At 36.0% G+C, this 26,593-nt stretch overlaps 1 protein-coding gene across 1 annotated transcript in view; it reads right to left on the reverse strand.

Annotated features, from left to right (window-relative positions):
- The window catches only part of ror2 (receptor tyrosine kinase-like orphan receptor 2), a 71,183-nt gene that overhangs the window by 43,625 nt on the left and 965 nt on the right, over positions 1-26,593 (reverse strand). The window lies entirely within an intron of this gene.

Genomic DNA, 26,593 nt, shown 5'->3' on the forward strand with positions numbered 1-26,593 from the left:
TATTTGTAGCAATAGCCAAAAATTGATTGTATGGGTCAAAATTATCGATTTTATCGAAAAATCATTAGGATATTAATTAAAGATCATGTTCTATGAAGATATTTGTACATTTCCTACCATAAATATCAAAACTTAAATTTTGATTAGTAATATTCATTGCTAAGAATGTCATTTGAACAACTTTAAAGGGGATTTTCTTAATATTTTGATCTTTTTGCACCCTCAGATTCCAGATGTTCAAATAGTTGTATCTCAGCCAAATAATGTCCGATCCTAACAAACCATACATCAATGGAAAGCTTATTTACTCAGCTTTTAGATTATGTATAAATCACAGTTTCAAAAAAATGACCCTTATGACTTGTTTTGTGGTCCAGGGTCACATATTTTAGCTATATATGAAATTGGTGATTGTCTATTATCATGCAAAAACTCCATTCAGTGTACAGAGAAATTGTTTGTCACTAGCTATTGCATCATGCTTTGTTAGGACACCCATGCATGTTAGTGTTTGCTGTAAAGTGGAAAACTGGGAAACAATCAACTTGTTGCAAATTAGGTATTTTCCGGCTCTCTTTAGACTGCACAGTTTGAAGAGAGAAAGGAAACGAGTGGAGAAGAGAGGGGGGAATGGGATTGGGAAAGCATCATATGTCGGGACACTGTATTCAAGACTACGGTTTTGATAAACACTAGGCCTCTTCACATTAAAGCCTTTTTTCCTCAATTTTGTGTTTTAGTTCTTTCTGATGTTGTTTGAGGTACGGCATCACAGAAGCTTCCTTTCATTAAACAAACTTTAAAATCAAAATTTGAAGATTTGCCAAAAGATTCAGAGGACAAAATGAGCTAAACCTAGAATGAATACAGATGATGCATTTACAAAGCAGAGAATTTTAAGAAGATTTCTGGGATTCTGAGAGTTTCTTTTCATCATGTAAGCTTGATCATTATGTTACTGCAGTCCCATTCAATTAGACATTGTTTTCAGACATGATTAGAGCCCTATGAAATCAGTTTTATTTTTTCCTTAAATTCTATTTTCATTTTATTCACATTTGAACAATAAATCACAGAAAAATCACAATTTAGCTTTAGGTCTGAATGCTCGGCACAAAAAACAGGCATGTCAACTTTTAAAGCTGAATACATTTCAGACTCTTGCAATAACCCTTATCTGAAATATCATACAGCAGTGATGTGTCTCTTTTGGAAGCAAAGCTGATTAATTGTTTGGATGCTGAGAAAAAAAAAAAAAAAAAAAACTATTTTGGCAGACGACTTTGTGGAAACTGTGAATAATCTTGATGCAGAATAATGGTCAGCTTCATACTTTCATGTTTAGAAAAGTGGGTGTTACATTCCAGAATAGAGCCAGGTGTTTAGAGGGAAAAAGTAAGATGGATGTGTGACATCTGATGAAAAGTTGTTTCAGACATCCGGAAGGTTATTACATTTTAATTATATTCTTAAAACAGACATTATATTTACTTGAAATAGCATGCACAGATTGGTCATGCCCTATAAGACCAGAAACGTGCATTAATCAAGTACAAAAATAGGGTGAACATTCAGGCCTGCAGATAATGAACCGTAACTTCCTGTGGACTAAATCTTGTTCCATTGATCATGTTTGTGTGCACACTCAAATGCAACAAGCCTCTGGCTCTTCTCCGCAAGACATCTGGACACCATTTCACACTTAAAAATATAAAAACTGCATTAAATCACAGCATTAATCAGTTTTCCAACACGCCATTCTAATGGTCATTAAACAAGGTGTTTATAGGATTAGGCTAACACTTGTCTGCAATCAAGCTTTCAGGTAAGAAAGGCTTAAAACGAACTAACTAATGTGGTCAGTACAGTGTTAATTAAGTCTTCTTTTAAAGAGAGATAACCTGTCATCTCAAATATATGCAATATAGGGCTGCAACAAATAAATCATATAGGGTTGCAACTAATGATTATTTTGATAAATCAATTAATCTGTTGATTATTTAATCGATTAATCAAATAATCCAATGGAAAAACTCCAAAAATTACTCATTATTAAAAATATATATTTTAAATTAAACAAATCAATTTAAATGCATTATTTACAAAATTGTTATTCCACATCTTCCAAATGATGTGCAATCTGAAGGCAATGATATAGTGAATGTAATATGCAGTTAAACAGTATGTGCAAACAAGGAGTTAAAAATTAAACTAACAGCTTACATTTGAAAGTACAAGTTAACGTTACTATATTAAAAATGATAAAGAATCAAAAGCAGTCTAAGTGTTAATTGGTACAACGTAGGAACACACATTCACTCATCTGAACATATTACATTTATACTTCAATACAATAGTCCCAATTACTGGATATATGTTGAATTTTAAACTTGCATTTAAATGTCAAACAAGAAATATTTTTAAAAAAGTAATATTTTAGTCAGAATTACTGTATTCCGTCTGTTTGACGCATATGTGCTCTGTGAAGTTTAGGGGCTCGCTTGCTGTCAGGATGAGCCTTTATGCAAAATGGAAAAATCAACTATGTGAACAGATTTTTGCTTACCTTAATCTGGCTAAGGTCATACTCCAAGTAAACAAATCGAATTAGGACATGGAGTATTCCTATTTTAGTCGCATTATTGAAGTGCAGTATAGACATGTACACACCTTAAAGGTGCAGTAGGAGATCTTGGAAAATGCTAACTTTAGCCTAATAGCACTGAAAATGAACGTCCCACCCTCCCTGCAATCGCCGTCCAAAGCCACGCCCCCTGAAAGTATTAACGCAAACAGACCTGACGACCAGAGACAACATTACTACAATACATCATGTGTCATTCACTGGTGAGAAAACTTTATAGCGCAGTTAGTAACAGTACTACAACACCAGGAAGGAAGATCGGGTTGTTGATGTTTGTCTGCCATTCTCGCTCTGATGACGTATCCTGTCTGCGCGAACTAAGTGCGCAGAGGTATGCAAATACATACGCTGACAGACATAGGTAGGAAAGTCAAAGAAAATGCCCGGAACGAGCATTTTGATTGGATGAACATTTCTTGGTCCTACGCCTTCCACAGAATATATACAGATAAATACATTTAGACCACTTAACTTAATGATTGCTATCGGGATGTGAAGAGCCTTTCAACCAGCATAACAAATGTTTCTTAAGACAATCACCTATTGCACCTTTAAAAATCACACTATTACCGTCGCGTAGGATTTTCGCCACATTTTGCGACAGGATACACACGGCAGTGGTTAATGGTTTGATGGCAAACAAAAGAGCATGGCTTCCACAACACTGTCATCTGTTTGCACATAGAGCATGACAAATAATTAACTGCACTTGAAGCTTTCGTAAAATTAAAAATGAAACACCCAAAACTGTATATGACACCATAACGAAGACTAACTGTATGTTGATACGTGAAATTCTGGAGGGGACGTCAGTTAATCGATCTACGTACTCTAACACGTAAAACAGGAATATGAAAGGAATATTCTAAAAGCAGCTCATGTAAACACCTTATTCAGAATAAGGTAAATAATTAGATTACTGGTGTCCATGCAAGCATAGTCAATTATAGATGAGGATACAACCATAAAATGCAAGTTAAAGGCTTAAGCACTTAACATGATGCATTCTCAAGTTTAGGACAACTTATTTTGGGTACATTTCCCACAGCAGCACCTCCACTGTTTTCCATATTCATTTTGTACTCAGAAATGCATTATTTACTGCTGTAAAATGACGTGACTCGAAGTGTGTAGCGATTCATCAATTTTGTTTCCAATTATTTTCATTATTGATTACTATCGATTTAATTGATTAGTTATTGCAGCCCTAAAAATATGCTTAGCTAATTTTTTTTGTCTTCAATTATTTATTTTTCAGAATTTGGATTCTTCACAGATTCTGACTGTCCTAATAATCTGAACGATTAAATTCATATTAAAAAAATACAAAAATTAAAATCACCATGAAATGATCTCTAACCTAATGTTTAATACTGCATCCCCAAATAAGTCTTCAGTTAAAGACACTGATTTCTTGTCTTTATTATCTCTCTGACAGCCCAGGTGCATCTGTCTAATAACAACTTCAAATGGAGAAACCATGACATTCTGTAGGAAATAAGGGATCAGAATAAATCTGCATGGAGACCTACAATATGGTGCGCTGGGGCCCATCTGATTTACTGTGGCCTTTTTACCGGGTGCGAACTCCGCAAGGGCTGCCAGAACTTACAGCTGCTCGACTCCACCCATGAGACATAATTTCTACATACCTGCAAAATAAACAGACCATGAGCCACACAACCGAGTCCTTCAGGTTACACAGAGTAATAGTGACCCAGGGAACACATAAACACTCATTTCTGTGCAACAAGATGCCAAACTGATTCCTCCTGCACTTTTTTTTTTTTAAAGGTGCCATAGAATGCATTGATACAATATTTTAAATTGTTCTCTGATATCTACATAGAAGGTATGTGGCGTAGGTAAAGGCAAAAATTCTCCAGAAACGGTTTTACATGTGCATTTACAACCCTAGGATTTCTCCCTAGAATTAAATGGTCTGTTATTGGCTTATTTGGAAGGGTCATGAATAATAATGTTGAGCTCTGCTCTGATTGGCTGTTTCACAGTGCGGCTCATTTCAGTAGCTCTCACAGCAGGAAGGAAACACAGGGAGGAAAATATATATTTCAATACTTTCTCTCGCAGTTATATCGTCGGGTAATTATCCTGCATATAAAATGCAGCCATCAGGGAGCCACTATTAATATGCTGGGCACTGAAACTGCTTTCAAATGCACGATCGCTTTTTACTTTCACTTTGGAGATTCGCAATCACACAAATTGTTTATACTATGGAGTGGCAGTACTTGCCACACATTTTACCAGATCAGATGCTTGTCAGTGGTGCTCAGGATCTGTAAATCATTCATCATCCTCAGTCATCTCTCCTTACTCTGTTTATGTGGTGAGTGAAATCTTATGTACTGTAATGTAACAGGCTACCGCTAGCAAGGAGCTAACCATGTCCCTTTAGTGGCTCGCGTTATTTTATTAGAACACGTTATTCGCTTTCCGTGCCTTTCTGAATACAGACACCAACCCATCTCTGCACATCACACCCCCTGCACAGCCTGGAACATAACATTTATTTCCATGATCTGCCATTTTCGCTGTTGTCCTCACTTGTTTCTTCACAGTACCTGCAGAACTTCTGATGATTCGGCTGTGTAGGTTCGGCTGGCCTAGAACATGGGTGGGAATATGCAAATGTTGGGGGCGTAACTATTAGGGATCCCGACTGAGCCCTGGCCAAGTGTATCTGACGGTGTCCTGCAGTACTACAAACCACGCCCTCATAAATCACGCCTACCACATCACAAACCACACCCATCACAAACACCCAGTACAAACTATGCCTACCATAAACCACACCCACTACAAGCAAACAGCCAATGTCATCAGAGGCCCCTCCCCCCGGGAATCACTGATGTCATCACTAGTACCACTCTTCTACTTTCTACTTTTCATATTTCACAGAAATCATACGGCAGAACTTATTCTCCCTTTTTAAAGGATTTTAATTATGAAACTATACAGCAAGAAAACAATAACCATACATGCAGCAAAAAAAAAAAATGCACCTCCAAAAACTCGCCTTTGTCTTCCACAGAACCTCCTATTTGACTAAAGCAGGATATTCAGCATGCTCTGGTGTTTTCTTGAGGGGACTCAGAACGATTCCTTGGGTTTGCTGAGCTTCCCAGCAGCTTAACTTCTACACGCTCTGAGCGAGGACTCCCGGCGGTCACAGACTTCAAATTGTTTGCAGGCTGGCAAGTTGAACAAAGAGCACAGCTGCCTTGTGTTACTTCACAGCAGAGGCAGCCAATCACTGCACTCAGGAAATAAAGTGGGAGGGATAAAATATTGGCTTATGCCTCACACCTGCATCAGATTAAAATAATTGCCACAGGTGTGGACTGGGTCGGAATGGGATATTCACATTTTATCATCTGACAGTTATTAAGAAATAAATAATTTAGCCTAGTAATCACATGGTTCTAGATACAAAGCTCCATGTCTTTAACACAAGACATTAGTTTCTCTTAATACACCATAATGTCTAGCATAGCAAAAGTAAAACCAATTTCATGGTTCAGTAACAGAACTGAAAGATCTTTCATGGAGGAAACATATTTTGTCAAGATGTCAAAGTGCATGTAGACAGACCAGCGGCCCTCAGGACAAGAGCTCTGTCTGCGAGGAGCTGCTCAGAAACCCCTTGTCAACATCTGCTCTGATCTGTGTCTCATTACACGCACACAGCTCCAAATTCATGATCACTGTAAGGGAACAACGCACCACTTGTGCTAGAAGGAACAAACTAGATTCTAGACTGTCTTTGTGTGAATCCATCCTGCTTCTGTCAAACTCCCAATATGCTTCATGACCAGTTAAAAGCTGGCAAAATGATATGCATATAAAGCACTGTACATTGAATATGGAGACTAAACACACTGAATCCAGCTTGGTTGCCTCCAAGAATTTAAAGTGTTCCTAGGGCAATTTTTTGAATAATTACTTTAAAAGGGGTCATCGGATGCGACATGCACTTTTACAAGTTGTTTGAACATAAATGTGTGTTGGCAGTGTTTGTACACAACCACCCTATAATGATAAAAATCCACCCAGTGTTTTTTTTTTAATCTACTAAAATCATTACCCCTTTCTCAAATCAAGCCGTTCTCATCTTCTTGTCTGTGTGATGTCACACACACCCAGGCCCCTCCCACGATTGTTGATTGACACTGGCGTTTTACCTTAGACCCGCCCTGAGTGAGCTGTCATCAGTCCTCCATTGTTTCGACGCCGGAGCAGATGTAGACAAGAATGACTCCTAAGCGATTGACGTGTTTGTTGTTGGATGCAATAATGAACATAGATGTCGGGAGTTAATGAAGACTGCTGAGCCGCTGAAGACGCAGAGGATTGCGTTTGTTTTTGAAGGGAATGCGCAGATCCCTGATCTACCTAAATGTGTTTGTTCGCGCGAATCATTGTGATCCAGCTTCACCTACAGAAGAAGGGAGTATAAGTTCTGTTTATGAATCTTTGCAAATCGCCTTTCCTAATAACGTGCTAGTTAGCAAGTGTCACGAATGCGGCTAAAGTTTACAGTCTCTCAGAGAAGCGCTCACCACCCCACGGAAGAGAGGGGCGGGGTCAGCAGAGCTTATTAGCATTTAAAGCGACATGCAAGAAAACGGCTTGCTCTGAAAAGAGCTGTTTTTGACAGGGTAAAAAGGGTGCTGTTTTACACTACCATTAACTAATGTCAAGTGTTACCACAATAATAATAATAGCTGTTATTGTTGTTACTAAAAATATTAAAAGTATTAATTGTAGTATTTCAGTATTTAAAAAAGTATTTTAAAGATTTTAAAGAGTATTTAAAAAATCTACACCACTTTGGCCATTTGCCTCCTTGTTTTCTAGATAATCTCATTCTAATCAATATTAGAAACTAGCCTATCAGGATTGAATTAATCAAGACTGAATGCTCTGCGAGAGACGTCCTGAGCTGACTGAAGTTTAGACGACACTACATGTGTCTCTAGGGAAGCACAACAGAAAAGTATTGGGAGTCTACAAATCTAAGCACAGAAAGTGAGAAGAATTGCTTCATATTTTTCTGTCACTTTTTTTCCAGGATTCTTGAATACAAAATAAAACATTTACCAGGCATAATGATAAAAACTAACAATCTCTGACAACCAGCAATTGTGTAAAACCAAGGAGAAAAAGTGAGGAAAAAACTACTGAGACCAGATTTTTTAAATCCATGTCAACCTCTCTGTGCGAGTGAGCAGTTCATAGATCTGCAGAGTCAACTATTCCAAAATCCCTCCATAATAACAGGTTTATTTTGGGAAATGTAAAAAGTGCATGAGCAGACAAAATATTGGGTAGTGGAAAAAATAATGTCGGAGCAAAAACATCGCGTGAGGTGAAGCGAGAGACTACAAATGTGTTATTTTAGGAAGAAGGGGCACAGAAAGTGCAAGGAGTCAAGATAGTTGTGGGCTGCCGTATAAAAACGGAGTCGGAAATGGAGAACATGGAGAGCCAGGGAGTCCCTTTGGACCCATGCTCTCTCCGAAAGAGCAGCTCAATTTATCATGTGTGAAGTGCAGCTCTCCGTTAACACCCTGAACGATTAAACCAGCAGACATGAGGTGTCCTGGAGAGCACAAAACTAACATGAGTCTGGAAAAATCATTCCAGGACCCATGAACCTCTTATTCCTGTTCCGTCGCCAAAGAAATGTGCACCTCAGACATTATATTCACCTCAAAGTGTCTTGGAGAGCAGGGCCAGGACAGTAACGATCGATTTGTTCTGAACTCGAAGATTTCTGTTGTAAGACTAAACAGCCGCATCTGCCATTCGACCCTTTACACTCACAATCCCTAAGAAACGCATTCATTGATGTTAAACAATCACATTAAAGTGGCTCAGCTGTTTTTGCAAGAGAAAGATGGAATGTCATCTCATGCATTTGCATGGATTTCTGTACAAGATGTGCATGTGTTGTGCACAGTTTAAACCATTTTCATACAACACTTCATATTACAGGACTCAAACATGTCATGGGTTAATTAATTCCCAGGGAATAAATTAACTGATAAAACATGTACCTCGAATGCAATATAAGTTGCTTTTGATAAAACTGCCTGCCATGTTTGGGGTCAGTAAGATTAAAAAAATAAATAAATAAATAATAATAATAATAATAATAATAATAATAATAATAATTCAGCAAAGATGCATTAAATTGACAGTAAAAAATAAACAAAGTTACAGTAAAGGCATTAATAATTTATTTGTTCAAATAAATGGTGTTCCTTTCAATTTTCATTTTAAATTCTGGTAAAAATACAATAATGTTTCTTGAGCAGCAAATCAGTATATTAGAATGATTTCTGAAGGATCATGTGACACTGAAGACTGGAGAAATGATGCTGTAAATTCCGCTTTGGCAACAGAAATAAATTACATTTTAAAACATTCAATAGAAAATGATTATGCCAATTGTAATAATAATAATAATAATAATAATATTAATATTATTATTATTATTTTAGCTTATAATTTTAAAATGTTTTATTTTTTTTAAATAAATGCTACTCTTTTAAACTTTCTATTCATCAAAGAATCCTGTAAACAACAATACAGTACAACTGTTTTCAACATTGATAATCAGAAATGCTGAAAATTGAGCTTTATAATCACAGGAATAAAATACATTTTAAAACATTCAAATAGACAATCATTTTTCTAATTGTAATATTTCACAGTATTATTGTTGCACTATATTTGATCAATTAAATGCAGCTTTTATGAGCACAATAGGCCTCTTATGAAACGACAACAAAAATCCCCCTTTCCGAATTTAATTAATAATGGTTTTGTTTTTAAGATGATAGCAATTTATTGCTATTGTACAGTTTTATTTTGTGCTAGGTTTCCCTCACATTAAAAAAATAAATAAAAATCTGGGAGAAAAAAACCCAATGCATTTGATTTGCTACCTTCTATTGGCTGCGCGGCAGATGTTTTTTTTTTTCTTGGTCAACTTTTTGGGAATTTACTAGTACACTGGTTCTCAATTCCAGTCCAGTGCTCTGCACACTTTGCATGCCTCCCTTATTTAACACACCTGATTAAGATCATCAGCTTGTTAGGACACAGATCCATGAACTGAACTGAGTGTCAGATGAGAGAAACATACAAACTGTGCAGAGCAGTGAGTCGCCAGGACTGGAAGTGAGAACCAGTGTACTAACTAGTGTATTCCCAAAAGCAAATAGATGACCTCAATGGAGCCTTAAAAAAAAAAAAAAAAACCTATTAGATTAGGTGAAACACGGGCACAGGAAGTGAGGAGGGGGAATAATGAGGCTCCTCAGTATCTGAGTCACCCTGACTGTACACTAATGCTTTAACAGAGCGTCTCTGAGATGCAGATCTGCACAAAGACAAGCCTGTAATTAGCCGGCCGGAGTCGCTGTCTGATGCAAACACACCCAGACTCCACTTTTATTGCCACCGTCCGGGATGATTGTCTGATAATGATAACTAAAAAGGGTTACTTATAAAGGCTTGAAGACGCTTCCTACCTTACTTGGAGAGGGGCAAAGACCTCTCAGTTTGATGTGGCTTGTCATCCCTGCATGTACACAACCCTGTATCATGATCCTGATCAGATGAGGGCTTTCCACTTAAAAGAGCATTCATATAAGCTGCTCTGCTTGCTGTCAAAGCCTTGATAAGATCACGACATCGGGACATTAACAGAACCAGAAAGCTGAACAAACACGATATAAAATATTTGAACTCAAACACTTGAAAAGAATAATCTAAACATTTGAATGAGAGGAAAAAAAATTAATAAATAAACGTATCTGTAGAACGCAAAAGGCGACGTTGCACAGAATGTCAAAGCTTCTGTTTTCCATTTAACAAAAGTGGATGGTGATTTATGCTTTTTAATGTTTGGGATGGTAACATTAATTCATTTAGGTTTTTAATTAATTAAAAATTAAGGTCATTTCTTGATTTGGAGGAAATCTGAGGTTCACTCATCTTTAAAATACACCATTCAAAAAAATTTAAAGAAAGAAATTCATATTTTTAGCTTAAACTTTTTTTTAAAGAAGATTTATTTTTTCAAATAAAAGCTGCTCTTTTGAACTTTTGATTCATTAAAGAATCCTGTAAACAAAAATATTGATCAGTACAATAAATTTCAATACTGATAATAATCAGAAATGCTTCTTTAGCAGCAATTTAGCAAATTTGAATGATTTCTGAAGAATCATGCGACACTGAAGACTGGAGTAATGACATACGCAAGCTGTGCATTAAACCATTTTATGGGACCTATTATGCAAAAATCACTTTGACAAGGTGTTTGAACAGTTGTATGGCTGCACCAACTCATTTTTTTATAAAACCAATAAATCATGAACAGCCTCTTCAAAAGAGCTGTTTCAGATTCTCCCTCTGTTCACGTCACCGAGGGGAAAAAGTCCCACCCATTTGTGACGCTCTCTGCCCTATTAGCATAAACACAGCCCTGAGTGAGAAGCTGTGGTCCGCCATTACTGGGGATACATACAATGTCAGCGCCGAAGAGGGATTTTGGGATGCACTAATGAACATAGGAGTCGCCATAATCTCCCCCGATCTGAGCCGAGGACACGGTGGTTAAATTTAATTTTCGAAGGAAATATCCCCGAAAAAATCGTCCACTAAATGTTTAGGAATCAATACCAATTTTTGGCACTCTGTAAGGCTAATTGCTAAAGCTATCATTGTCTCTGCATGTTTTCACTGATGCTGCCTTCAAGTGCTACCAGAATGATCGTGAATAGGAATGTGGTAGTTAAAAGTTGCATATGAAAGCAATGTGAGTCGATCGCTTGAAGCTGTCGAGCTCATAATCAGAAGTGGGACTTATAAAGTTTGTGATAGCATGAGACCAGCTATGTTATTATTTTTATCCTGCAGTGTGTAATTCATAAATTTGTTATGCACAGTATAATCAGATGACTGACTATGAAACACAGTATGTTTTCTGTAGAGATAACAGGCTTTTATTAATAGTGGAATGTTTATTTGCAAAGGCTAGCACTGCTAATGCCAGAGCTTGAGCTCTTGAAGCTCCGCCCTCTTCTCCAGGAGCAACAGCTAATTTGCATAGCTCATACCCTAAAAGTGGCAATTTTAATAAGCTATAAAGATTTATCTGTGGGGTATTCTGTGCTAAAGTTTCACATATATGCTCTGGGGACATCAGAGACTTATTTTACATCTTGTAAAAAGGGGCATAATAGGTCCCCTATTACACATTTAATGCATTATCCCACGTATACCATGGTCATTTGCCAGCATTGACAAGTTAAAGCTGTTAATGATGTTTTCAGTGCAATATTTGAACAGAACGATAAAAATAACGGTTATTTTCGTCAATTACGGCTCGTTAGCGCTAGTATTCCGCTCGCTTCAAATCAGACACGGATAGACGGATGGACGAGAGAGAGAGAGAGAGAGAGAGAGAGAGAGAGAGATGACAATTGTGCTTCTCTCTCCAGACAAAGCTGTGGTACTTCAAAAACAGCGATTTTACACCTCGTTACTGAGGAACAACGTAGCGATCTAGTATCTAGGCTAATTTTATCAATACAAATTGCAGGGAAGCGTTGACAAGTTTCTGTGTGTGAGCAGCGCAATCTGCGATCTCTCTCTCTCTCTCTCTGTGTGTGTGTGTGTGTGCTACCCGTGCATTAAACGGTTTTACTGCATACCTGCCAGCCAATCAGAATCCCTACATCTCCCCCTCACACTGACAGAATTTCATGTGAATGTTCACGCGATATTACCGTTTACATTCCGACTTGTAAAAACCATTCACATACTCGTCCTTTTTATGAGCCATTTTCTGAAGCTTTCTCGCTTCTCAAGACAGCCACCATCAATAAGCACTGCTCTTTAATTGCGCTCTAGTCTCTGGTCAAACGCGCTCAAACCACTGCAGTCTAATCTGTAGCCTAATGTAATCTATTAACTACGACCATAACGTTTTAGGCAAGTAGGCTATCCATATTATGACAAAATATTTTAATAAGACTGAATTTGAATTTAACCTGATCACGTTTAATAAAAAGATATTAAGTTAAATTATAACACACGCCCCTATTATTCAAACAACGAACAAAATATACAACGAACAAATAACATTTACATTATCAAAGAATATTACTGAAGCGTGAGTGCAAGCACTCAAAAAAAAAAAAACTATAGGCTATAATCAGTGATGTTGTCTGCAGTGTATGATGAATTAATCTCTTACATCGCACATAGGTAGTCTACATCTGCACTTTGTTGTTTCTGATGAGACAATTCAATAAAGTGCATTGACCAAAACTTTTGCCTATCAGCGATGTTAATATTTAATACAATCCCCTTAAATAATAGAAATATTAAAGAAAAAAATTCTTGAACTAAAATCACAAAAGCACAAATATATATTGGTTCGCATATAGTCTACATCTTCATTTGTATGTTAATCTATAAGAGTTTGGGCTGTTTATAGGATTTAAAAAAAATTAATAAAACACTGTGGCCCCGCCCTGCCACATCAAGCCCCGCCCCCCAGCACCGCCCAGATAAAATGTGTTCCCGCGGCTGTGGTAACCAAACAGTTTCTGGTCCCCATTGACTTCCATAATACGGAAACAAAAAGGAAGTCAATGGCTACCGTCAACTGTCTGGTTACCAACATTCTTCAAAATAGGGTTGTGTTCAAAAGAAGAAAGAAGTGTTTCTTCCTCCTTTGCAGAGCTTGGCAGTATAAATCATCCACTTTTGCTGAATGAAAAATAACAGCTTGGACATTCAGATTTTACTGAATAAAGAAAATAATATTGGGAGACAGAATGCCAAGGATGATGTTCCTCATTTTTTGGGTAATATATTTCTTTAAACGTCTAACATGAGTCACTACAGTTGGACTGGGACAGGCAGCTGGAGACAAAGCTCCTTACGGACTCTCTCTCCGGCATCATCTGGTCTTTATTACTACGGTAAAGCCTCCAACTATGCTCAAAGAACACGGTGTGAGGCGGCTTGTGTGTCTAGGCCGGGCAAAAAGATCCATTTACAAATGCTTGACCACCGATCTTCAGGTTTAGACTCCACCCTGGGAAGGTTTGAGGGGAGATGTGTGCATTTGTGTGTGTTTGTGCTGATTTCAATCAGAGAGAAGGGAACGGTAAACATCACGACATCAAACACATGAGAGAGAAAGTGAGCGAGAGAGAGCTCATAACATAAGCCACGAATGATTGCACCGGCCGAGAAATGAAACGCAGATGTCATTGTGTACACTTTCAATAAATAGAGGCACATCTAGTTTCACTGTCTGGGTTCCATTAAGGCCCAAACATTTGAGACCATCTTATTGATAAAATGACCAACATCGCTTGGCTTTCTAGAAGGTTCTCATTAGTGGTGCTCGAGCAAACGCATAAGATTTGAAGCAACATTGACTTCTAACTAGTATACTTTGCACTATTTGTGCTACAAACTGGTTGAGAAGAGTGCTATTACTTTTGTAAGTGATCAGACTTATGATTTTTGCCTGGCAAAAACTGAAGCCTCAAAAAAAAAAGAAAAAAAAAAAAAAAAAAAAGTTAAATTAAAAATAATAAAATAAAAAAATTATAAAAATAAAAACTAAAATAAGAGCCTTTTACATACCTTTAAAAAGTTTGGGGTCAAGAATATTTTTTAAATGTTCTTAAATGTTTTTAAAGTCTCACCAAAGATGTATTTATTTCATGAACAATACAGTATAAATAGTAATATTGTGAAATGTTTAATTTCAAATTTTATATTTACATTTTTTTTTAAATGTAATTTATTTCTGTGTTCAAAGCTGAATTTTCAGCATCATTACTCCAATCTTCAGTGTCACATGATCCTTCAGAAATCATTCTAATATGCTGATATGCATTTACTATAAATGTTGAAGGGAGTTGTGCTGCTTAATATTTTTAGTGGAAACCGTGATACATTTTTACAATATTTTATGATTAATAAAGTTAAAAAGAACAGCATTTATTTGAAATAGAAATATTCTGTAAAATATCTCTATTTTTTGTACTTGCTGAAAAAAAAAACCTGTAGTGTATATACAATTTTTATATATTAAGATTTTGCCACAAAAAAAAAAAAAAAAATTCAATGAATGCAAGTCATTCATTTTATTTAATCCCATCATTCATTATGCTTCCTGTAGTTCATTTAAAAATTAAAAATGTTAAATACAAAATTGAGTTTTATTTTTTTGATGAATAAAGTTTGAAATGGAAATCTTATGTAATTATAAATGTCTTTGGTCACTTTTGATCAATTTAATGCATCTTTTCTAAATAAAAGTATTAATTTCTTTAACAATTTTTTTTTTGAATGCTAGCAAATCAGACTTTGAGTTGAGTCAGCAAACACACAAAGAACCAACGGCACAGCAACACAGAAAGGTTTCATCAGATAATATTGACATGTCTGCACACTGTTGGTATTTTCCTCCAAATGCAAACTCAGATGCTATCAACAGACAGCTGAAGCATTTATCAAGCCTTATCAAGGTAGCTCGCAGATGGTCATTTAATCCCAATGGCTGGGTTAACAAACCTGTCCATCAAAACACAGTCAACATTAAATCAAAACTTACAGCGTGCGTGTGTGTGTGTGATTCATTTGTGCACTTTATTCCAAGTGTAAAAAAAGTTTGTCTTTATCTTTCATCAAAATGCAATAACCTCTAAAATGACTTTCCTTTTCAGCACAAATCCCTCTAACATTTGATCCCACCCGACTTTATTCTTTTATGAAACACTCTTTTCACAACCCAGTCACGACATATTAAGGTTTTATTACATAAGACACATAAAACACAAAAATGTTCTTAATATAATAGGTGTAATTGTTTCCAATTGTTTCTCACCTAATAAGATGATATTGCTGAACTGCTGAGATCTGACTGACACACACACACACACACACACACACACACACACACACACACACACACACGCACACACACGCATACACACCTCCCCAAAAGCCAATTGGCCTCCTTCACAACCTGTTCCCTTTACGGTTATTATTTTGAAAGTTCCTTCTCTTCTGAATATTGAAAACAAACATATCCTACGGCCCAGACATTAGGGATTACGGCGGAGCTAATGTTCAAAGCTCATCTAAGAAAATCTTGGTCTCTTCATACGAAACTCTGTTCTGTTGTGCAGTTCATTTGAAACGGCAATTCTATTGAGAGTTTGAGCAAAAACAGCTCAAAGGAAAATGACAGTCAAGCATTTTTTCTACAGCTGTTTTTTTAAGACAGACGACAATCACAACAATGTGAGACTGAACTGCACAGGTTTATTATAAAGAGAAGCTAAAATGAGTCCAGAGTCCAAGAAAATATACATCCCAATCCAAAAGAGGCAGGCGATGGTAGACCGTTACATACTTGTGGAAGTATGCAGTATTAAACATGAGGCAATGTCCTGTGACTGTTTATGAGGCAAATTAAAAACAGATTTCAGAGCGTTTCCTAGCGTATCATTAAAGAGCCCGGCATCTCAGCAGCTCCACATGAAACAGCAGTTTGTTGAAAACACACTTCAATCTCTATCAGAGCAGGTATTAATCAAAATCAATGGCACAATACTGCTTTCAGACAACTGCAGGGAAAAAAGGTGGAAAGACTGAAACAATCACATCACTGTGCCACATATAAAAGCCACACACTCTTCCTCAAACTTACACGAGAAACAGGTTTATATCGGTTACATCAACTGCAAAACACAGCTATAATGTCTCTGCAAGAATCTAAACTACACTGAAATAAATCCTTCTTTGATTTGTAGAATTTGCAGCCAATCAGTTTACAATGTCTACTAATCTACAGAATTGGAGAGGTTTCAAAATTTTAAAACTAAATATCTATCATTTGTTTAATGTCAACGTTTATACTTTCTGCTATAAATTCAGCCATTGTTTAAAAAAAAAAAAAAAAAAGATGCTTAAATACCATTTTGGGGAGTGATATGGAAGCCTATTTTCATGATGACTGAATATTTTAAAAAGTATTAATTAAAATTGATTTAAAAATAAATTAAAAAATCTTACAATTCTAATTTGTTTCCTTGAAATTGACTTTCTCAGAATTGTGACAAACTCACAAAAAAGTCAGAAAAAGGTAAGTGACTTTCTCCCACACAGTTCTGACTTTAAAACCCAGAATTGTGACTTCATTTTTCAGAATCACAAGCTTATATCTCGCAATTCTGAGAAAAAAAAAAAAAAAAAAGTCAAGATTGCAAGAAAAAAAAGTTCGCAAAAAAGGTGACACTTCCCAGAATTGAAGGATATAAACTTACAATTCTAAGAAATAATGTCAGAAAGTCAGAAAAGGTAATTGCGTAATTTTTCTTGCAATTTTGACTTTTTTTTTTAGTTTATATCAGGTAAATGCGACTTTTTTCTTCAATGTCACAACTCCAAGAAATAAAGTGAGAATTGCGAGGAAAAAGTCGCAATCACTTTTTTTTATTTATTTTTTTTTATTCAAATGGCGGAAATAATGGGCTTCCATAGGGTGAAATATCCCTGTGACACTGTGGCTATTTTCCTTGAGCTTAATTTTCTTTTGCTGGCAGTAGAATTTGTATTTACCTAAAAATACAATCTAATTAACCACACCGTATATCCACCACCATGACCGCTTGGGCTAGAAAACTGAGCATCTCCTGTCAGTGCGGATTATGAATCGAATGCATTTTTGAATAAATTCCTTCCTGGCAGTGTGAAGCCAACAGAACATGCCTTTGGGTTATTAGTTTCTTGGCTTATCTCACCGAGGGGCTCTCAGGATCAGTATCTGATGGAGTGCAGTGATCCGCGGTGAACACCTGCCGCCGCAGACGTGAATCAGGCCTCGCCGGAGCTCGCGCTCCGCTGATGGATGGGTGATGAACGCACAGATCTATCGCTGGCTGACGGCCATAACACATTTCATTTCTCCAGCAGCTTCCACGCAAGCTTCTCTACAGATCCTTGATTCATGACGGCGTAAGGATTACAAAAGCAAACTTTATCTGGACAGGCGAGCTAGACGTTTGTTTCTTTTTCTGTGGGAGAGGTCGAGGGAAGGACGCTTCGTAAATTCCTGTTAGAATGTAAGATCTACAGGAATTACAAATGTCTTATTTAAGAGGCATTCATAAAAATTGATGTTTTCGCACTATGAAACTGTCAAAATGTGCACTGAAACATTGGTTTCCAGTTGTGTTTTTGATTGTTTCAGTTATACGCAAGTCATTGTTCGGTCTTTATGAAAAAATATGATGGTTAATGATATAACGAAGCAGGATTACGGTAAAACGAGATTTCACCTGACAGGGCTACTGGGGGCATTAGCCAAGGCCTCAGTATACTTCAGACTAAATCTGGTGAAAACAAAGGTGCTTTGGAGTTTGATTCAGTCGTTCAAAACTTCTGGAAAAAGGAATAGTTCACCTAAAAATGAAAAATTACTGAAAGATTAATTGCCCTCAGCTCATCCGAGATGTAAGCGAGTTTGTTTCTTAATCAGATTTGTAGAAATGTATCATTGCATGAAAAAAAAAAAAAAGTAAATAAATAAAATAAACTTTACCATGAGTTTATCTGGGCTATTAATGCGTTGTGCATGATTAAGACACGTTACTCTCAAAAGTCCACAAGCATGCATACTTCCAGTTCATGGCTGTAACTAACAAAGATTCATAGTTCAGGTTGGCTTTAGAAATGCTTTCCATAAATGTTAAAAAATGATATGCTGTTGTAGTGGGACTCCACAAAATATCTGAGATAGCAGTAACACCTGCTTTTTTTTTTTTTTTACATGTCTTGATTTGAACATCTAGTTCAGTGGATGTTTGTTCAATGTCATATCTTGAAAGTCATCTTTATTCTACAATCTTCCTTTTATCCATATTTGCAAGTTACACCCACAACCCTCCCTTCTAAGCACACAGCTTTCTGACCCTCTTTCTCTTTGGGAAAAGACTGCCAACATTGCCTGCAGGCACACACACACACACAGCAATGCTCATGCACAAACAAGTACTGTTGATTAACATCTTACAAGGCACTAGATTAAAGGCAGTTTCTTACAGATTCTGAAAACACATCAGCTAGAGGATCAGCCATTTCCTCATCCAAACACATCAAGTGGTATTTATGGAGGCGCACAGCTGCTTTTCCCTGTGCTTTGCCCAGCAGGATTCACACCTCATGAAATATGTTTGTTCCTTTCAATTGAGGACTAAATAAAACGTGCTGATGTTTTACAGGTACAGTTTCATTCCTCAGACTCAAATGTCCAAAGCACTGACAGAAGTTCCTGCCAGAACTTGCACTTAAACAGTTAGAGTGAAGCGTCTTCGAGCTCCATAGGAACGGAACAATGCTCCGTCTTCACTGAGGCCCTGATGCACTCGGAGAAGCTCAACAGCTGAGAAATAATGCTGCATCTGAACAACTAAACCTGAAGATCACACTAACCCATTTCATTAAGGACCAATGGCAGCTCAATGGTGTTTAACCCTGTAAAGCCTGACATATGAAATAACAGTAAGAATTTTTTTTTATTTTTAATTGAACAGTTTACGGAACCTTAAGACAAAATATTTAAAAAATTTAAATTGCATGTGTTTTAAGTATAATTTGAAATATCAAGCCGTTATGGCTCATATAGTATGATACAGTGAGAACACTGAATACATTTTCCTGCTCCAGCATGAGCTCAGAGACCCAAACTGAGCAAGAAATACACAATTTAGTGCAGATAATGATATTTATATGGCAAAAAGTAAGATTGTGATAGCTTGTAATGCAAATCAAATGAAATCTTCATAACAGTATAACTGAATACTTGCATTACATGCATACAAGTTGTCACTTTATCTTCCAAAAATGTATTTTAAATGTGATATGTATGCAAGTAGATTTTTTTTTCCACACCTGTTTGTTTGTAAGTTGAAATATATCATTTTAAATTGCATGAAATTCAATTTTCTAGCATTGATCAATCGGAGCATGTGAGTTTCTTCAGCTCCAGTCTTCTCAAAAGCATCTGGCTGAGCTAATATCTCTAATGAAAAACAGCTCAATGCTGCCATACGGCATAAGCATGAATAAGCATTTTGCTTTTTGTCTGATAGTCTATTTTTATCTGTCATGCAAAGTGGAAAAAAATAACTCCAACATAAGCAGAAGAGTGGCACCAGAGACAGAGACGCAGGCCAATTTTCCAACAGAAGGCAACCACATTAATGTCCTTCTCCTCCAAGGAGAGATTAGTGCTGAAGTACTGAGGCTCTGCTCAATGTTAAAGTTTATTTCTGATCTAACTCTGGGTGGCCTCTGGAAAAATGTCACCTTGTTGGTGTAATGTGGCGTTTCTACGAATCGGGGTCCTTAAGCTGTCAAGGAAAATCATAGGTGTGGGAGTCACTCAGATTCTACCGACTAAAGTCGTCCAACAACAGGCACTTAAAGAACAATCCCAGGACATGTTTATCACACCGCTGAACATACGCCTGACGTAAAATATGAGCAGATCACAAAAAATAAAAGAATAGAACAAAATGATGGAAAATTTATATAACCGAACCTAGTTTTTTTTAACATTATTTTTTTTATTTTATTACTTGACAATGAGGCCATTATCTATGGAAGCCTGTTTAAGCCAGGAAAGATAATGGAGACTTTTTCTCTCATAATTTAGACTTCGTTTCTCGCAAGTCAGAACTGTGAGACTCAAACTTGCATCTCTGAGAAAAAATAAAGTCACAAAAAAAAGTCAGCAATTCTGAGTTTAAATCTTGCAAAAAAAGTCTCCGAATTAAAAGTTTCTCTCGCAATTCTGACTTTTTTCCTCAGTAGTGTAAGACAAAGTCAAAAATGTGAGACAAAAATTTGCGATTCTATGGTGGAAACAGGATTTTATAATTATTAGATCTGATTTGATCATTTTCAATCTGACCTCTAGACAAGTGTTTGTGTTAAATGTTCTAACTACAGACAGCCCCTTCTTGTCTACACTGTAAAAAATTACTGTGACTTTAACAGTAAAAGACTAAAAATGCTACATTAAAAACCCGTTAAATGGTTAACGGTAAGTTCCCCTACTATATACAGTGAAAAACTGTATTGGACATTACATGTAATTTTACGGTAGAATACCGTTTTGGAAGTGAAAAAGAATCAATCTCATCACCACCTGCTTTTGGTGGTTATCAGTGTATTACAAAGGTACAAAACAGATTTCAGTACTTCAGTTGGTTGGTATATTAACATATCAGTTAAAGAAATTACGGTATTTAAATGTAAATTTAAGTTAAAACTGTAAAACCTAAAATGTTGCCACCATATTTTTTACGGTAGAATTCTGGCAACACAGCTGCCGTTTTTTTTACCATCAATTTTACTGATTCTTTTTTCTTTTTTACAGTGTAGGTAAGTACTTACACACAGAATAGGCTATAAAATGTCTGGTTTATTATATGCCAAAAATCTGACTCCGCAAAATTAGGAGAACAACAAACTGCTTACACATTAAATCAAAATGTATGAAAGTAGCACAAAAAAGCCTTTTGATTTAATGTGGTTAAATAATCAGTATCAAATAAATGGACCACGGGCGATTTTTTCCATCTTTTTCCATTTTAATCAGGTTAATGCTTAAAAATACAAGCATTCCAGACCGAGAAAGGGTGCAGTAATATGTTAAAGATTACACAGGAAAAGCCATAAACGTCTTGTTCGTGTAAGTCATTGACCTGAATCAAAATATGAAACACAGTTTTGTTTTCATGCTGCTAAGAGGACCAATGTGGAGCCGACCGTAAAGTCACGCTCTTAATGTACTAATGCATAAAACCGCAATATAGCATGCAAGAGAAATCTGTTATCACAACAGTTGCCCAGAGTAATTCATTTTACGGTATGATTCAGCAAAAATAAAAAATAAATCACTTTGCTATTGCATTATGTTTCTATACTTTATACAAAGCTGATAATGTTCATTGCAAAGAAGTTTCCACCTCCATTATACTTCAAAGAACTTGATATTGCATTACATTACTAAGCAACTTAGATTGCATATAAGCCTTTAAAAGATTGTTCACCAAGGCTGCATTTATTTGATAAAGTAAAAACAGTAAAAATTGTGAAATATTAATTTAAAATAACTTTTCTCTGTGACAATGTAATTTATTCCTGTGAAACAAAGCTGTATTTTCAGCATCATTACTCCAGTCTTCAGTGTCACACGATCTTCAGAAATCACTCTAATATGCTGATTTGCTGCTCAAGAAACATTTCTGATTATCATCAGTGGTGAAGCTGTGCTGCTTCTTATTTTTGTGAGAAACCGTGATGCATTTTAGTTTTCAGGATTCTTTAATGAATGCAAAGTTCAAAACAACAGCATTAATTTGAAACAGAACATGTATATATAAAGTGTCTTTACAGTCACTTTTGATGAATTTATGCATCCTTCATGGATAAAAGTATATAATAAAAAAAAAAAAAAAACTCAATCTCAAACTTTTGTACAAAACAAGCTCTGTAAGAGCACATTCATTCTCCGTGATTTCATCAGTCAGCACTGTATTATTCCCAGCATCATTCCACCATTAAATGTTTTGATCAGGTTTCCTGATGACGCACCGCTGAGATCTTCTGCCTGCGTGGGCTTATGATCCACAGCGGTGCTGTTTTCCTCCAAACTCCTCGCCTTCTTCAGGAAGGACAGTGCTGGTGCCGACCTCTGTTGCCATGTTTTGATTAGAGATGCTTTGGATTAGGGATGCGAGGGTTCAATAATGTTACAAAAACATTTCCATTCCACAAGCACGACCACGGACCGCAGTGCTCTTAACTGGCTTGGCAGTCAGGGACATATTTTCTCTTTCTATGGACAGCAGCGAAAGCGTTTTCATCTGCTGTGGCCGGTGCTGTACTGAATCAGCTCCGCTGCGTTAATCATCTGCTTTGCATTCATCAGTCCACCAAAACTCATTTCCATTTCGGTTTTCCACATTTGTTTCCATCTTGCAATTACCATAAAATGGCATTTTTAATACTAGTCTTGATCTGTCTGTTTTTACTGGTCAGTTATATAAATATACAGAATAAAGCCTCAAAGTGCATGGTATGAATCCTAACCAAAGCATATTAGCCATTCCTACAATGCATTTTATTTAGAAATAAATACATACATACACACATATATATATATAATATTTACAAATATTTAGACTTAAGTATGTTTCCTCAATTGTTCCTTTATTTAATTAAAACATATCAAACAACAATTCATTAAAATATTGTTTCAACTTAAGTTTACACTGCATTCAAAAATTTAGTAAGCTTTTTTTTTTAAATAAGAAATGAATAATTTTATTAAGCAAGGATGCATTTAAATAATCAAAGGTGACAGTAAAACTTTTACATTGATACACAAAATATTTCAAATAAATGTTGTTCTTCTGAACTTACAGTTAAAAATATCAGTTTCCACAAAAATCAGCTGCATATTAGTATGATTTCTGAAGGATCAAGTGACACTGAAGACTGGAGTAATGATGCTGAAAATACAGCTTTGATCACAGGAATAAATTACATTTTAACATGTATTACAATTATAGAAAACGGTTACTTTAATTGTAATCATTTTTCACAATATTACCATTTTTACTGTATTTCTGAGCGAATAAATGCAGCTTTGGGAAGCAGGAGAAACTGAAAAAAAATCTTTCCGACCCCAAACTTTGTTTATTGCAAACCCTTTTTAATATAAGATTTCATTTGCAAAAACATAACTCAGTTTTTAAAAATATTCAAAAATCATGTTTTTTTATCCTGCATTCCAATTAATATCAATCAAACTGCAGTTGGGTTGTTTTGATTAAATAATAATAATAATAACTAAAAAATACAGCTAACTAACACAAAAACATGACTCATGAAAATGAATCAAAGCGGAGTTATCCGTTTTTGCAAAAACTTCATAAATACCTCCTTAATATTACAGAACAGGTATGTGCGTGTAATGAAGGTTACTGCAGAGCCAGAATGACTAACATCAAGGCGTACAGCATGGGTATTTTTCACACACTAATTGACGAGGTCTTTCCCATGGCTAAACTGGCTCTTTCCAAAAGTATTAAAGGATCAGCTGCCTTACCGCTCTTTTTTATGACGGGCGCTTTGAAGATTTTCCTCTTGCCCTGGTCAACTCTGGATTAACTGATTGAACTCTGGGTAACTCTACAATCACGTCCAGCTCATTTCACAGCTCAACAGCAGCGCTGCCCACGGGGGTCCACAGACAGCCATAAAACAGGACAACGACCACGCTTCTCTTTGTTTCAAAAATCAAGGCAAACCGGCCATCTCTGCTTGACAACCTGCTTTCCTTGAGTCAAGACTTTTCTGATGGAAGATCATCAAGGTATAGCAGGCTGGATCTCATAAAAACACGTTCAGGGCATATATATCATATCAGATCAAAAAAAAATAAAAATAAAAATTTAAATGTTTGTTTGTTGGGCCAGTTTTGTATTAAGTTTTTCTTGTTTGTTTTCTAATAGTTACACATGTTGCCCTACTCCTGAATTTTCATTATCATAATGCATCCGCACTTTATTTATTTTATTTTATCATTATTTGTAATTATCATTATTTTAAACAGTCATTCAAAACATTAAATTAATTTTTTTTTAAAAATCAATTTTAAAATACAAAAAATAATACAATTAAATTAAATAATTTTAATTTATTTCATTTCTCCTTGATCTAAAGAAAAAAACATCTCTGAAAGCATAAATTAAATAAAAATTAGTTTGTACCTTTGTTGTCTTTCTAGAAATTTCTCCTCTTTATATTTTAGAAAAGGGTTCCTTCTAAAGGGGATCATGATATTTGGAGGGGGTTTGAGAATAGCTTAGAACCCCTGCCTAACACCAACCCCTTTTGTTTTTTAATGATTAACACATTCATTCAGCATTAACCTCCAAAATCTCGAAAGTGTAAATATGCAAACGGCTGAAAGGAGCAGACATTAAGCTCAAAGGAGAAGGCATTACAGAGAAGGATCTGCAAATAAAGACTTAACTATTTGAAAACACAAGCCCACAACTCAGTCAAGGCTCGGCATTGTTTGAAGCTGATTCAGTTGTCTGTGGCTTCAGGGACTCTTATTAGCAAGTGAATCAATTAGCACATCAATGGGCTTGTTGAAGATCTCCTACACCTTTTTGATGGTTGAAAGTGTGAGTCAGAAGAGCTGAACCTCCTGCGGACAGGCAGAAATACATCAAGACTGAAGATGAGCAATGACAGTCCAGGGGATGATGAAGACTCAGAAGCTGGTCTGCAGGCTGGTTTTAAAGGGGTTCTGACCACTTCTTTAGCTGTTTAGGCTTGAAGACCAGCTAAAAGCAGCTACTTCCAGCTGGGCTGGTTTGAGCCATTTTTAAATTCCATTTATTATTCCCAGCAAAAATGGATTGGATACTGACACTTTGAGTGCTTATATCGTCGCAAAATGTAACCTGTATTAATCGCACTGCTCTTTGCTATAAAGTTGTACATATATGTGACCCTGGCCCACAAAACCAGTCATAAGGGTCAAATGTTTTTTAAATAAATAAGCTTTCCATTGATGTATGGTTTGTTAGGATCGGACATTATTTGGCTGAGATACAACTATTTGAAAATCTGGAATCTGAGGGTGCAAAAAAATCTAAATATTGAGAAAATCACCTTTAAAGTTGTCCAAATGAAGTTCTTAGCAATGCATATTACTAATCAAAAATGAAGTTGAGATACATTTACGCTAAGAAATTTACAAAATATCTTCATGGAACATGATCTTTACTTAATATCCTAATGATTTTTGGCATAAAAGAAAAATGTATCATTTTGACCCATACAGTGTATTGTTGGCTATTGCTACAAATATACCCCAGCGACTCGAGACTGGTTTTGTGCTCCAGGGTCACACATTGCATCCAGCTTCATCTGCATACATTGATATATATACAATATAGCAAATCTCAACTGTCTTACACTGTATTTTAGTATTGCATCACAGACTTACTATTATGATTTTTATTAATATTCGTTTTGTAAAAGTTTTAGTAATTTAAGTTTTGAGAAACAAAAATACAAAAGAAATACAATTTTTTAATATTTTAAGTAACGATTATCCTTTATAGTTTTAATTTTAGTTACAGTTTTAGTTATCTGTAATACCCTATTAAAAAAATTATAAATATTAAGAAATTATAAACATTAAATGTCATGAAACAATGTGCATTACAAGCACAGACCGTTTTGAACAGGATTGAGTTTGAAAAATAAGAAAGCGGTGAAATGGTAACATTTTTAAATATTGTATTGCATCGTTTCTATGTTTTCATTTTATTTAGGTTTACTTTAATCTATATTTGTCAATGTTTACAACCAATTTTTAAATAAAAACACAACTCGTAGCGCACGCCCCCTTCTCATACGCTGCGTTATAAAAACCCCTTGCTTTAATGCATAAATCAATCAACTAAAAAAAGCATCTATACATCTTTTGTTTTTTATTCCACAATCCTGCTTCTCGCGTTTATAAACGCATTCAGTGTGAACGCGCCTCGTCCGTCTACACTGCAGCGTTCCAGACCAAGAATCAGTCGCGAGACCGATAAACATGAATCAGTCACGTGGTGTCGTGCGTGCAGGAACGCCTCATCAATAATGCGCTCAACTCTTCCACTGCTCCAGGCCCGCAATCTCAAGAGCTGGTGACAAAGCTTTAGCACGGGGTGATAAAGTTGGTAGGAGACACCAGGAGCGTCCCATCCCCCTTTAAACTCCAGCCAA

This window comes from Onychostoma macrolepis, chromosome 10 (assembly GCF_012432095.1).
Source record: "Onychostoma macrolepis isolate SWU-2019 chromosome 10, ASM1243209v1, whole genome shotgun sequence".
Classification (NCBI taxonomy): Eukaryota; Metazoa; Chordata; class Actinopteri; order Cypriniformes; family Cyprinidae; genus Onychostoma; species Onychostoma macrolepis.